We start from the raw sequence: 12,318 nt of genomic DNA on the forward strand, positions 1-12,318 counted from the left end.
TTTATTACTTGAGCTTTAAAACTCAAAACCTCAGGACACAAACAGAAGTGCAGGTACTGCAAGGCTCCAAAAGCTACAGATTTTTGCATAGCTTCCTTGAGTTCCCGACTGTCACACTTACCTGCATGATCTTTTCACAACTACCAAAAAGTCACCACAGCTCTGGGCCAGTGGCCTCCCTGAGCTGGTGGCCACCCAGCAGGGCCTTTCACACTGTAGAAAGAGATTGTATAAGGTGCTGGAGAGAGGAGGAGGGGAGCTCACAGCTGCAGGAGATACCTTTTACCCCTGGGTTCTGCGGCTCTTTGCAACTCCTCCTCCCAGCTGCCTTCAAGTCTGACCAGCCAGGAGGTTACGTGGGTGGCTGAAAGAAAACTAGTAGCAAGTGCTGATGCCCTGTGGGGTGTAAGAGAACTTCCTGCTTCTTAAGAACTGCAGACGGGCTTCTCCTGTGGGTCCCTGTGTCCCCCCAGTGCCTTAATAGTCATCTCCATCATCTCGGGCCACAGGGTACAAACTTAGGATGGAAAGTGAGCCCTGGAAAGGTGGAGGAAGATTCACTGCAAACCACTCAGAGCCCTTCTGTGTCAGGAATTCCAGATGGACCAGGAGAACTGAACTAAAATAAAGGGCCTGGCCTCATAGTCCTGGGAAACCTTGTAATCCAAAACAAAATAAGCAAAGAAACTTGAGATAATCATCCACTCTTCATAAGACCAGAACAATGAGTACTTGTTTGTACAGGCCCCAGCTAAACCCAACAAAATTGGTATAGCCATTCAAATGTTATAGCCTCTGACTCAGACTGCCAAGATATAATGTTAATTTTATATAAATCAATTTATTTTTTGTATCTGAGCTCCTGTTCTGCTGACGGTAGTGAACTTAATCTCGCCCATGCACACCGAGTCTTCCCTAGCCCCACTCTGGGCCTCTCTCATCCCCTCCTTGCCCTTGCAGGGGGCACAGGACTTTGGGGTATTCTCTTTGTAGTAAATGGGTGCCAGGACTCCACAAGGCTGCCTTAGAGCCCCTGGCTGTCCCCCAGTCCCCTGTGACTTCTCTACCTCCACGGACACCGTGTACAGGAAACACAGGTCACCCATGCTCTGGAGTCACCCACCCTTATCTGCGGTTTCTATCAACATCTCCCCAAACTGGTGGCTTGGCTCTGATAGTGCGATCCTTTCTCCGACACACTCCTGACATCAGATTCAATTTATCTCCTTTTCTAACTAAAAAAAGAAAGAAAAAAAAAAAACCCCGAAGATCCTCTCCAAAGCCAACAAAAAGTTTGTATTTGGCAAGAAAGACTGTTCTTATTTAATTATTCATTCTTTTCAATTCAATTATGAAGTCAACCTCATGCTCCTTCAAGTTCTTTGACCTTGGGAACTCAAATAACAATAATAGCAATAATAACAATAACATCGATGATAATAATTTTTAAATAGCAACAACTTTTCTCCTCTTGGCAGGTAACTGCAGGCTTCCCTGCCCCTGGCGGAGCCCGAGGAGATAAATGACCTGAGTGGCCCACTGCTGGAGCCTCCCTCGTTCCAGGCATCGGCTCTGGGTGTTGGGCTAGAAAGAGCAAAGAAAAGAAGTGCTGTATTTTTCAAATAAGTAACCTGGCAGAACCCAAAGGAAGTAAAAATGCCTCACCCCAAACCAGTGCTACCCAAGCACTTGCCCAGCAAAAACAAATGGTCCACAATTGTTCCAAAGGGAAACTCCGGCTAATAAGGATGCCCTTCAACTGTAATTTCTTGATTATTCTCCCTTTTCTTTGTGAGGTCCCTCTAACTGAAAAATAAAGAAAATTGATAGAAGAGATCAGAAAAGGAGCAAGTAAGAATCATAGGACTATTTATCAGCCCATAAAATTTGGAAACTTTTAGATAAACAGAGAGATTATTTTTCTGAGACACACACATTCATATGAAATATTTTATTTTATTTCTAATTTCATTTTAATTTTCCTTTATTACATAAATTATGATTTCTAACAGTGATGTACTATTACCAATTATATTCAAATTTCCTCAATTGTCCTAATGCTGTCCTTTAGAGTCTGCTTTTTCCCAGGATCCAATCAAAGACCGCACATTGCATTTACTTGAAATGTCTCATTAATTTCCTTCAGTCTGGGATAGTTTCCAGATAGTTTGTGTTTTATGACTTTGAATTTTTGAAGAACCCAGGCCAGTTGTATTGCAGAATGTCCCCAAAATTAGACATATCTGATTGCCTCTTCTTGATTACAGTCAGGCTCAACACTTCTGGCAAGAATCCCACAGAGGTGGTGTTGTGTTCTCATGTGTCACATCAGGGGCCAAGATGTCAATTTGTTCATTTTGGGTGATGCTGTTTGATCACTTAGTTAAGGTGGTGTCCGCCAAAGTTCTCCATCATTAAAATACCTTTTGCCCATTAAACAGCCTCTTCCCCAACAACCCTTCATCCAGTAGTTTAGCATTCATTAATCATTCTCACCTGAATTAATTATTATACGGTGGTTGAAAAATGATGGTTTTGTATCATTCCTGTGTTTATTAATTGGCATTCACCTACCAAAAAAGGCATTTTCTTCTCCTCTCCCTCTTTTATTTAGTATAAATGTAGACTGGTAGATTCTTTTTTAATGCGATGTGTTATTATCCATTATTGTTATTATTAATTTTGATACCGTGGTTAGGGTGAGACCCTTTAAACAAATGCTGTCCTTTTGACATGTCCTCTTCAGTTTTGAACAAATTATGGTGGTATTTTAAATGAAAGAAAGATAATAAGGGAAATGTGGAATAAGAAAGAACCATGAAGGATTGGACAAGAGGATAGTTATGGTGAAAATGGCAATTATTTTCAACCAAAACAGAAATCTCATCTTTAACCAAAGCTTCACATTATCCACCACTGAGGTTCAGACATGTTCAGAAGCCATAGAGACTGGCCTGACAAAGGTCCATGTGCATGGAAAGTTCTTGAGGAAGAACTCAAGGTTTGTCCCCTGATGGCTTCAAAAATTGTGTCATGCCTGGCAAATAACCTGTTTTCAGAAGGGAGTAGAATGGTAGGCCTTGTCCCACGGGAGGGGGAGGCCGGCATGACTGATTGGTCTTTGATTGTTAACAGAGAATAGAAGCTCTCAAGATGAGAGTGTGGGGGTTATTATGCGAATCCACCTCCATCCAGTCCTGAATGTGAGAGGGAGGCAACTGAGATGATTGTAAAGTGCTGTCACACACAGAAACTCAAATAACAGCCAGTTTGGACCCTTCTAACAGGTGGTAACACACAGGTAAGAGAGCCATGCTTCCCTTTGGAAACAGAGCCCCATGTAGCTTTGGTCTACTGTGGCTCAGGGATCATTTGTACGTGGTGTAACAGAGCAGACACCACAGGTAGAGACTTCTTCATGAGTACCTGGGGACTGACCCCTAGAAATACTTCAAGTGGATGAGAAAATGGACTATTTGGATAATTCTGCATGCACAGCACAGGCAAAAGCCAGATTAATGTGGGTTACAATATAAATAGTGCTATACCTGGATGGTAAACATGGAAATTATAATTACCCCTGAAAATGAAGGCTCAGTGAGATTCTGCTGTCTCAAGGTCAACTAACTAGTTAGAAGTATTCACAGGGCTTGACATTCTAGTTCCGCATTTTTTGCAGGTAGTAGGGAAATGAAGAATGAAAAGAAAACAAATCACCATAGGAAGAAAAATGGGAATAAAAATTACCTAAAAACAGCCAGAGAATGGTCTGTATACAATAGCCAAACAGGCAAGTTCATAAGAACACCATTAAAGTGACGAAAAGGGTCAGGAACATGCCTTAATGGCTCTGCTTCAGATGACCAATGAAATGGTCCGCAGCGAAATGAAGGAGAAAGAATGAAGGAGAAACTAAACCTCATTGAACACAGAAATGATCACAAAGGAGACAGAAGTCAAGCAGCCAAAGAACAATGAGAAAGAGTCGATGCTTAGCCTTGAATATCTTCCATTCATTTGTTGGGCAGTACCCACGATCCAAACTATATATCATAGACTAAGATTCCTTAGTGAAAAAACTCCAACAAAATCACAACATCAAACCTTGATGAGAATGGCAGCCAGTCCCTAATATAAACCTTTGCTTTTCTATTTTAAATCCCTGAGCATCATTTACAAGAAAAATATACTTTCCTTCCAAGACTGTTAGTTTGCTTATATGCATTGTCTATTGTCTCCCCCTAGTGATTGCATATGTGATTTACACTAAGAATCTATCGGTAGACTTGGAAAATTCAGTGACCCAATGAAAATGATAACAATGCCTTTTGATACTTGTACGGTATTGCATGTTTCTCAAAGTGCTTTTGCATGTGTAACCTCTGTGTCCTGACAACAGCCCTGTGAAACAGGCAGCGTGTATTCTACTACCAAACTCCTCACACACCGGCATTGCTTTGAACCTTACTAATCAAAACCAGAGAAAGAAAACCACCTAGAGTTAAACCTAGATTTGATGCCTGGTGCTGCTATGCATTCCTTTGTGATTTCAAGCCTGTGGCTTAAACTCTGCACCTCCCTTTCCATCTGGGTCAAATGGGGTTGAGACTACATGTATCACAGAGATGCAAGGAGGACTCCAAGAGTCTGGCTTGAGCACTGTGCCCAGTGTGAGGTGAAGTCTGTTGCTGTGAAAGTTGTTGCTGCTACTGCTATCGTTGTTCATGGCATCTTTGAAGAGCAGTTTCCACTTCCTTAGAAACCCATTTAAGGTTTCTGGACCTGCTAGGAGGTGTTTCTTCCTTGTACCTAACTGAAAAACTGCTATATGCTGCTGTAACCACTGAAATCTACTTTCTTTTGTTCAACTTTTCTTATTCAGTTATTTCTCCCTTTCTGGCCTGCCTTATGATCTGTCATGCAATTCATTTCTAAAAAAGAAGAACCTTGGCATTACAAGAGTCCCGTCCCACCATCCCTCAACTTTGGTCTCAAGCCCAGAGCCATGAAAAAACCCACAGGATACCCTTCCCTGCTGCAACCTCGGTCCCCATGAGAGTCTCTCTGTCCACACCTGGCACCCAGGGCACATTCAGACCAGACTTTGTTTAGAATGAATTCTCTTCCTCAGAGACTTTATCCCATGGTGATCATGAGGAAGGGCAGAAAAACCCATATGGAGCTCTCTAAGGCTCTAAATCAGACTTATTATCACTGAACAAGATTATAAAGCAAGCGCGCACACACACGACCAAAGAGGTTCAAAGCAATTATAAGCTCATGAGATCTGCTTGGGGATGATGGGACTAACTCCTGTAGTCAGCCAACAAAAATAGCTCCAGCTCCTGGACCAAGCAGATGTCAGGATGAAGAGCAAGCAGCTTGTTGCCAAATAAACACCTTTGATACAACAGGAGTCACCTAGTCCATCCTCATAACAGTCACTGGCCTGTCTCTGCCTGATGGAGGCGTCAATAATCAAAGACTCTGCCAGGTCCCTTTGGGGGCTTATGAGAAAAAAAAAATAGGGGAGATAAAAAGGGAAATCAGGGACTACAGAAACTTCTTTATCCTGATGCCTCATTTCTGCTGCTGAAGGAAACACCGTCCATGCCACCTCCAAGGTGCAGAGGGCTGGGATCTTTTTACTGCACACTAGGAAGATACTTTCCAAAACGCATACTCCGGAATATGAGACATCAGCCACACAACCAAGCCCATGCATGATTAGAGAACTCATACTCCAGGCCCGAAAAGGGCAGGCAGACTTTGTGGCAGTCTCAGTTCCTTCAAAGCCACCAGTTTGCCCTGCAAGTTTACACCAAGGGCCAACAGAACATAACAAACCAAGGACCCGCTCTGCAGATCCACTTCCAAGGAGCAGGGACACTTTGGAACCAGATACCACTATATCTGTACTCCACAAATGTCTGTTAGATTGACTGAAGGGTTCTATTTACAGGTAATGAAAAAACCCTAAGATGACTTCATGTGTTAGGTGATGATGGATTACGGATGCAGAACCAAAAAGTTATAGCTCTTGCTTTGGAAGACAAATACTCGCTGAGCATCTTCTAAGTGCCAGACACTGTTAGATCTTTGACTCATGTTTATCTTTAGTCCTCGTAATGATCCTATGAAGAAGGAGCTAGAATTTTTGCTTGACAGATGCAAGATTGGAGCTCTAAAAGTTTAGATCACTTACGCATGGCCACACACCTTGAGGGACAGAACAAGGATTTGGAACCAAAGTCGGTTACGTGAAAGTGATCTAAGTGTAATGTTGACACCCTAAGAGGCAGTAAATGTCATTATTGATGAGAATTGTCACCTAAAATGATGGTACACCCAGTCAGGGACAAGCTTGGCTGAGGCAGCATTTAGTAGGCAAGCTAGGCACCTGCTCAGCCCAATCTGGACACAGAAATCTTGACAGCAGTTGTCAGGTGGGGAGCCACCCCATTCAGGAAATTGGAGGGGATCTTTAACATTATGAAGCCAGCCAAGAGAACCAGATAAACCACGTTCACTCCAGGGGATGGAGCTAAAAACAGAGGCTCTACCTCACACCGCCTGGGCAAACCCTTGATTGGGCCAGTCAATCGCTGTGTGATCTTGGGCAAGTCAATGAATCTTTCGGAGTCTCTCTTTTCTCATCTGCACAATAAAGTAATAATAGTCATCAAACTCATTTACTGTGAAAATTAAATGAAATGATACACTTAAAGTATTTAGCACAGACGGAACATAACAATCATTCAATAAATTTACACTGCTATTATTACTACCATTGCAGTTAATTAGAATTACACACAACGAAAGATAAATAAGTACAATAGGGTGGAGTCTGATGTTAACTTACAATATTTCGTTGCTAGGAATTGAGGGACAGCTCTAGCCAGGTATTGCTAAAGGAAGTGTCTTCCTTTTCTTTGGTTTTACCTTTTATGCAGATCCTGTTTTCCTCTTCGTCTCTGTGCCTGAGGAGAAGGCAGGGCTTCCAGACAGGTCCACAGACACCAGTGTGATCATTAGAGCATTGGCAGGGGCTGCAGTGGAGTCTGGTGGTAGCCGCACTGCCTTGCGGCTAAAGGCCCTCACATTGTGCCTCTTATACCATTCTTGCTGTTGGGCTTTATTAATTGTTTCAGAGGTCTCTAAGGCACCATCCTCCTGAGACTCCTGCTGTGCCCCAGAATAGTTTACAAATCTTCTCATTAAAAATGAGCATCCTCGAGTCTTCATTTCTTATCCAACCCCCCTGAGACATGTTTAAAACAATAATCAAAGCAGCATAACCAGTTGACTCAGTCATGAATAAAATAAGCTGTCCCTAATCCCATTCTTCTCAAGCTCCTAAATGACTTTCAGTTCTACTATAAATAGTCTCTTTTTAGGGCACGAGACCAAGAGAGTGTTTAGCACCCTAAAGTCACCGTGCTTCCTGGCTCTTCCTCCATGTTCCTCCTGAACTCCCCTCCTGTTCATTCTCACTCTACTCTCTCTCAACGACTGAGCTTCTTGCTCTCTTGTCCCAATATTGCTATGATGGTGACAACTGATAACATGTATGGGACACTCACTGTGTGCCCTGCACTGTTGTGAGCAATTTACATGTGCTAAATCATTTAATTCCTGCCACAAGCCTAAGAAGTGCACATGACTGTTATCTCTATTTTTCACATGAGATGACTAAGGGACCATCATGTCTGAGTAACTAACCCACGATCACAGAACTAGTGGACGCCCATACCCACCACACATTGAGGAGCTCTCAACTATCCCTGAGCCCTTCTTCTCCCTTCTTCTCTTCCCCAAGCCCCTAGCAGGTCCTATCCCTCTCCCTCCTAAATTACATTCCCAGCCCCCGCCCACCTCACCCACTGCAAAATCTATCTTTCTCTCATGTGCATGGTCTCGCTTTAGCTCAGGCTCTCATTGCCTCTCGCCTGAATCCTCACTGCTACAGCCTCTTGGCTGGACTCACTGCCACTACTGTCTCTTTTTGACACCATCCTCCACACAACCACATTATTCATTCAGTCCTTTCCTCATTTAATGAAGTATTACTAAGCAGCTCTCGTGTGCCAGGCACTGTAGTAGCTTTTGGGGTCATCAAAATTGTAAGATAGTCCCTGACCCCAAGGAGCTCACGGTACTGAGAAAATCAGATGAAAAAAGAAAAAACAATAAATACTCAGTAACAATGGGGTGTAAGACTGCAAAACATAAGGTAGAAACTCAGAGGAAGGACTATTAGATTCTGTCTAGTGTAACAGTAAGGATTGATTTTGGCTACAAATCACTGTAGAGGTTTAAATGAAATCATGGGGGTTTTGTTTATTTCACATGATCAGAAGTTTGGAGAAGAGAAGTTGCAGGGGTAGGCCAGAGTTCCAGTGACTTCAGGGCCTATTCTTCTGCAATATCTTTGGCTTGTCCTTCGTGATCACAAGATGGCTATTGTATCTCCAGCCATCATATCTGTGTTCAAGGCAGGAAGAAGAAGAAAGGCAAAAGGACTAGACCAGCTCATGAACTCGTTTTTTTGTAGTTGTTGATTTTGTTTTGTTTTGTTTTGGTTTGGTTTTGTTTTGTTTAATCAAGAGAGCTTTTGTTTTCTCAAAAGCCTCTCTTATAGACTTCTATTTAGGGTTCACAGCCCAGAACTGAATTATATGGCCACTCTTAACTGCAAAGGCAACTGGAAAAGTAAGTATTTGGTTTTTCCATCCCTACAGTGGAAGGCAGCAAAGGAGGATGTTAGGTATGATCTTTGGTAGCCAGGCCACATGTGGTCAGGAAGGTTTCAAAGCAGATATGATGCTTGTTATGATCTGAATGTGTCTTTCTAATATTCCTGTGTTGAAACCACCCTACAACATGATGATAGTAGGTGGTCAGGACTTTAGGAGGTGATTAGGTCCTGAGAGATAATGCCCTTATAAAAAAAAGACTGAGAGAGGTCCCTGCCTCCTTCCACCATGTGAGGATATAATGAGAAGTCTGCTACCTGGAAGCAGGCCCTCACCCTGCTGACACCCTGATTTCAGACTTCTAACCTCCAGAACAATGGGAAATAAATTTCTGTTGTTTATAAGCCACCCAAACTGTGGTATTTTGTTATAGTAGCCTAAACGGTCTAAGCCATGCTTAAGCTGAGTCTTGATTACTCATTCACAATCCATAAACGAGTACCACGATGGGTGTTATGGTTCTTATTCAGAAACACTTCAGAGTAAAACTCCATATACAGAATTGCCATGTCACCATTATCACATACTTGCTCAACAAAAGGAGGGGAGAACCATTTAGACAAAGGTGGAAACACACCTAACATCATCCATCACCCTCTCTAATACCTTATGTTCCACCCCTTCCTCCCACTCTGCCACCCCCAACCCTGCATTCCCTTTCCTGCATCTCCCATTTCAGACCTTAGCTTAGATGTTGTGTCCTCTGGGAGCCATTCCTGATTCAGTGCCCCTTCCACTGGATTTTTCGTGATCTGTAACCCCCCATGAAACCCCTGCCCTCTGTGGAGACACCATCACGTCTCCTGTCCTCTGCTGTGTCCCAGCCCCCAAATTTGTGCCTGGCTCCTAGAAGAGGTACAGTAAAAAACTTGTTGAATGAATAAAAATCACACATCCTCCATAAATACATTGTAGCATACCCATATTTTTAGGGAAGAGCCTTTATTCCTAACCAAAAAGCAAGCCAGAAAACAAAACACCCTAGAAGTGAAGTCAAAAAGGAATAGGCTTAACCCTGATATGGCCCAATACCAAGATGCTGCTTCATGGTGAGATCTGTAGATAATCCTAACACTGGAACCCAAATTAGAAAAACTAAGACAAGCCAATAAATTAGGCTGAGAGACGTTGCTCAAAGAACCTAATGTGGCTTCCTGGCAACGAGGGCCCAGTTCCCCTTCCACAGATAGACCTTGGCACACATGCTGGCCCCTTCTGAGTGTTCACCGTGTGAGTGCTGTTCTAGTTCACCAGGAGAGGAGGGAGATTCACATGACCCAGGGCCTAACATATGCCGGGCACTTCACACATGCCATCTCATTTTTCTCACCATAACCCTCTGAGGTAAGTGGCTACGCTGTACATTGAAACATGCTAAAAGGCTGTAACCTGCTATGGTAACTAATAAACGTCCACACTGCAGGTTGGGCACTCTCCTGCAAAGCTCTCCTCTGAGTGGGGACTTTGGGGTCTGAGCTCATGTGCGTGACTCCACCCTGAGTCCTCCATTGTCAGCCACAATGATCTCTCACCTGCATTTGCCTTGGGGGCAGGAACATCTCTCTTCACGCCTCTGCTTACTTCTTCCTCAACTCAGGGGTCTCATGGGACCTTTGGCTTTTGACTGTTGGGGTCTTTTCACCATCCAGATGAGCCATCTGGATAGAATCTAAGACAATCCCAGTGGCTTTCTCCTTCATGTGGCTTACATCTGGTCCATGGCACACACCACATATCCTTTATTCAGAAAAACTGGGGCAATGCGAACCACCCAGCATAGCCATCTCTCCCCTAATCTGTCATCGAAGTGGTCATCTTTCTCAGCCTTTGGAGTCTCTGGGAGGGAGTCAGTCACCAGTCCACTCTGTCTTCCAAACTCAGAGGATGCATCACAGGCTCCGAAGACGGTCCCATTGAAGGCCCTCCCTCTTGACTTGAGATGGAGGATACCTCCATTTCTCCCCCTTGGTGGGGGTGGGACTAACAACACAACAGCAATCTCTGAAAAATTCTTTTTCCTCAACTAATTTCTAATTCTCCTTCTGTGCTGTCAGTGTCGATGTGGTAAAGAGCAGCAGCACCATCTCCTCCATCTTCCATTTTCAGAGTCCTCACTTTGCAATTTGTTCTCATACAGATTTGATGCTCTTTGCAAAGTGTGTGTGAGGGATGAGAGGTGGCAGAGTTTAATATGTTCACAAAAGCAATATAGATATGATGAACCACAGAGAATGAGATAACATCAATAGATATTATAAATTTAAAAAAAAAAAAAAAAAAGGCCATCAAAGGCCTAAAGCCTCCATGAGAACAAATACCAGCAACAGTGGGATTTAGAGTCCAAGGGATCTGGAATGATGGGAGATTGTATCAGAGGTTAGAATGCTGGAGAAAAAAGACAAAGTTCAAGGTATGGTCATAGGTGTGGAAGAGAAGAAGGTCTCTGGAGTTGTCTGAATAGTCTGAATAATGGCCCCCCAGAGATAGCCACATCCTCATACCTGGACCCTGGTAATATGTTATATTGTATGGCAAGAGGGACTTGTAGATGTGATTAAGGATCTTGAGATAGGAAGATTATCTGGATTATCCAAGTGGACCTTAAATATAATCACAGGGGTCCATATAAGAGGAAGACAAGAAGGCCAAAGGAGGAATTAGGAGACATGACAACAGAAGCAAGAGGATGGAGTGATACAAGGAAGGGCTCACTAGTCAAGGAATGCGGGAAGCCTCCAGAGGTAAAAAAGGCAAGGGAATGGATTCTCCTCTAGAGCCTCCAGAAGGAACCAGTCCCGCTGACACCTTGACTTAGTCCAGTGAAATTGATTTCACATCTCTGGCCTCCAGAACTATAAGAGAATAAATGTGTGTTTTATAAGCCACAAGGTTTGTGGTAGCTTGTTACGGCAGCCATAAGATATTCTAGAGTCAAGGTCTAAATATTGTGAGCCTAGAAAATTGAGTGGGAGATCCATATGAAAGTTCAAATCACCTGCGATGGTTATGGAACTGGAGAGAAAGCTGTAAGGTGGATGCAGGTTTTAAGAAATGTGAGGAGTGATTGGTTGGAAGCAAAGAGAGGCAGTATTTCCAGATAGCATGAGAGTCAAGGGAGCAGATTTTTTTTTTTTTTTAAAGAATGGAGGAGGGGTATCAGTTTTCCAAGGGAAAGTGTTTTTAAAAGGAGGAGTAGAAAGGTTCAGGTGAGAAGAAAGGAAGGAGAGAGATTGAGTCATTTGTGAGAAAGCACAGGGCAGTGTGAAGACAAGAATCTCAGATTTGAACAGGGAACGTTTAATATAAAGTTCTTAATTATAACACAGCATAATCTATAATGGTAAAAATCACTCTGAAGGATACCTTAGGGCTGAGAGAGAGCACCTAGAAAAGGATAGACTTGGAAGGAAACCTCGAGGTCAAGCCTCAATAAAGAAGGTGTGGTTGCAGCCCACTGTTGGCAGAGAAGTTCACTGGGTTGCTCTGGCCACAGCTGGTCTAGTGGAGGAACAAGCAGATTGCCCACTTAGGGTGCAGATGACAGGAAACTGCAGCCAGGAGT

This window comes from Pteropus medius, unplaced genomic scaffold (genome assembly GCF_902729225.1).
Source record: "Pteropus medius unplaced genomic scaffold, Ma_sr-lr_union100, whole genome shotgun sequence".
NCBI lineage: Eukaryota > Metazoa > Chordata > Mammalia > Chiroptera > Pteropodidae > Pteropus > Pteropus medius.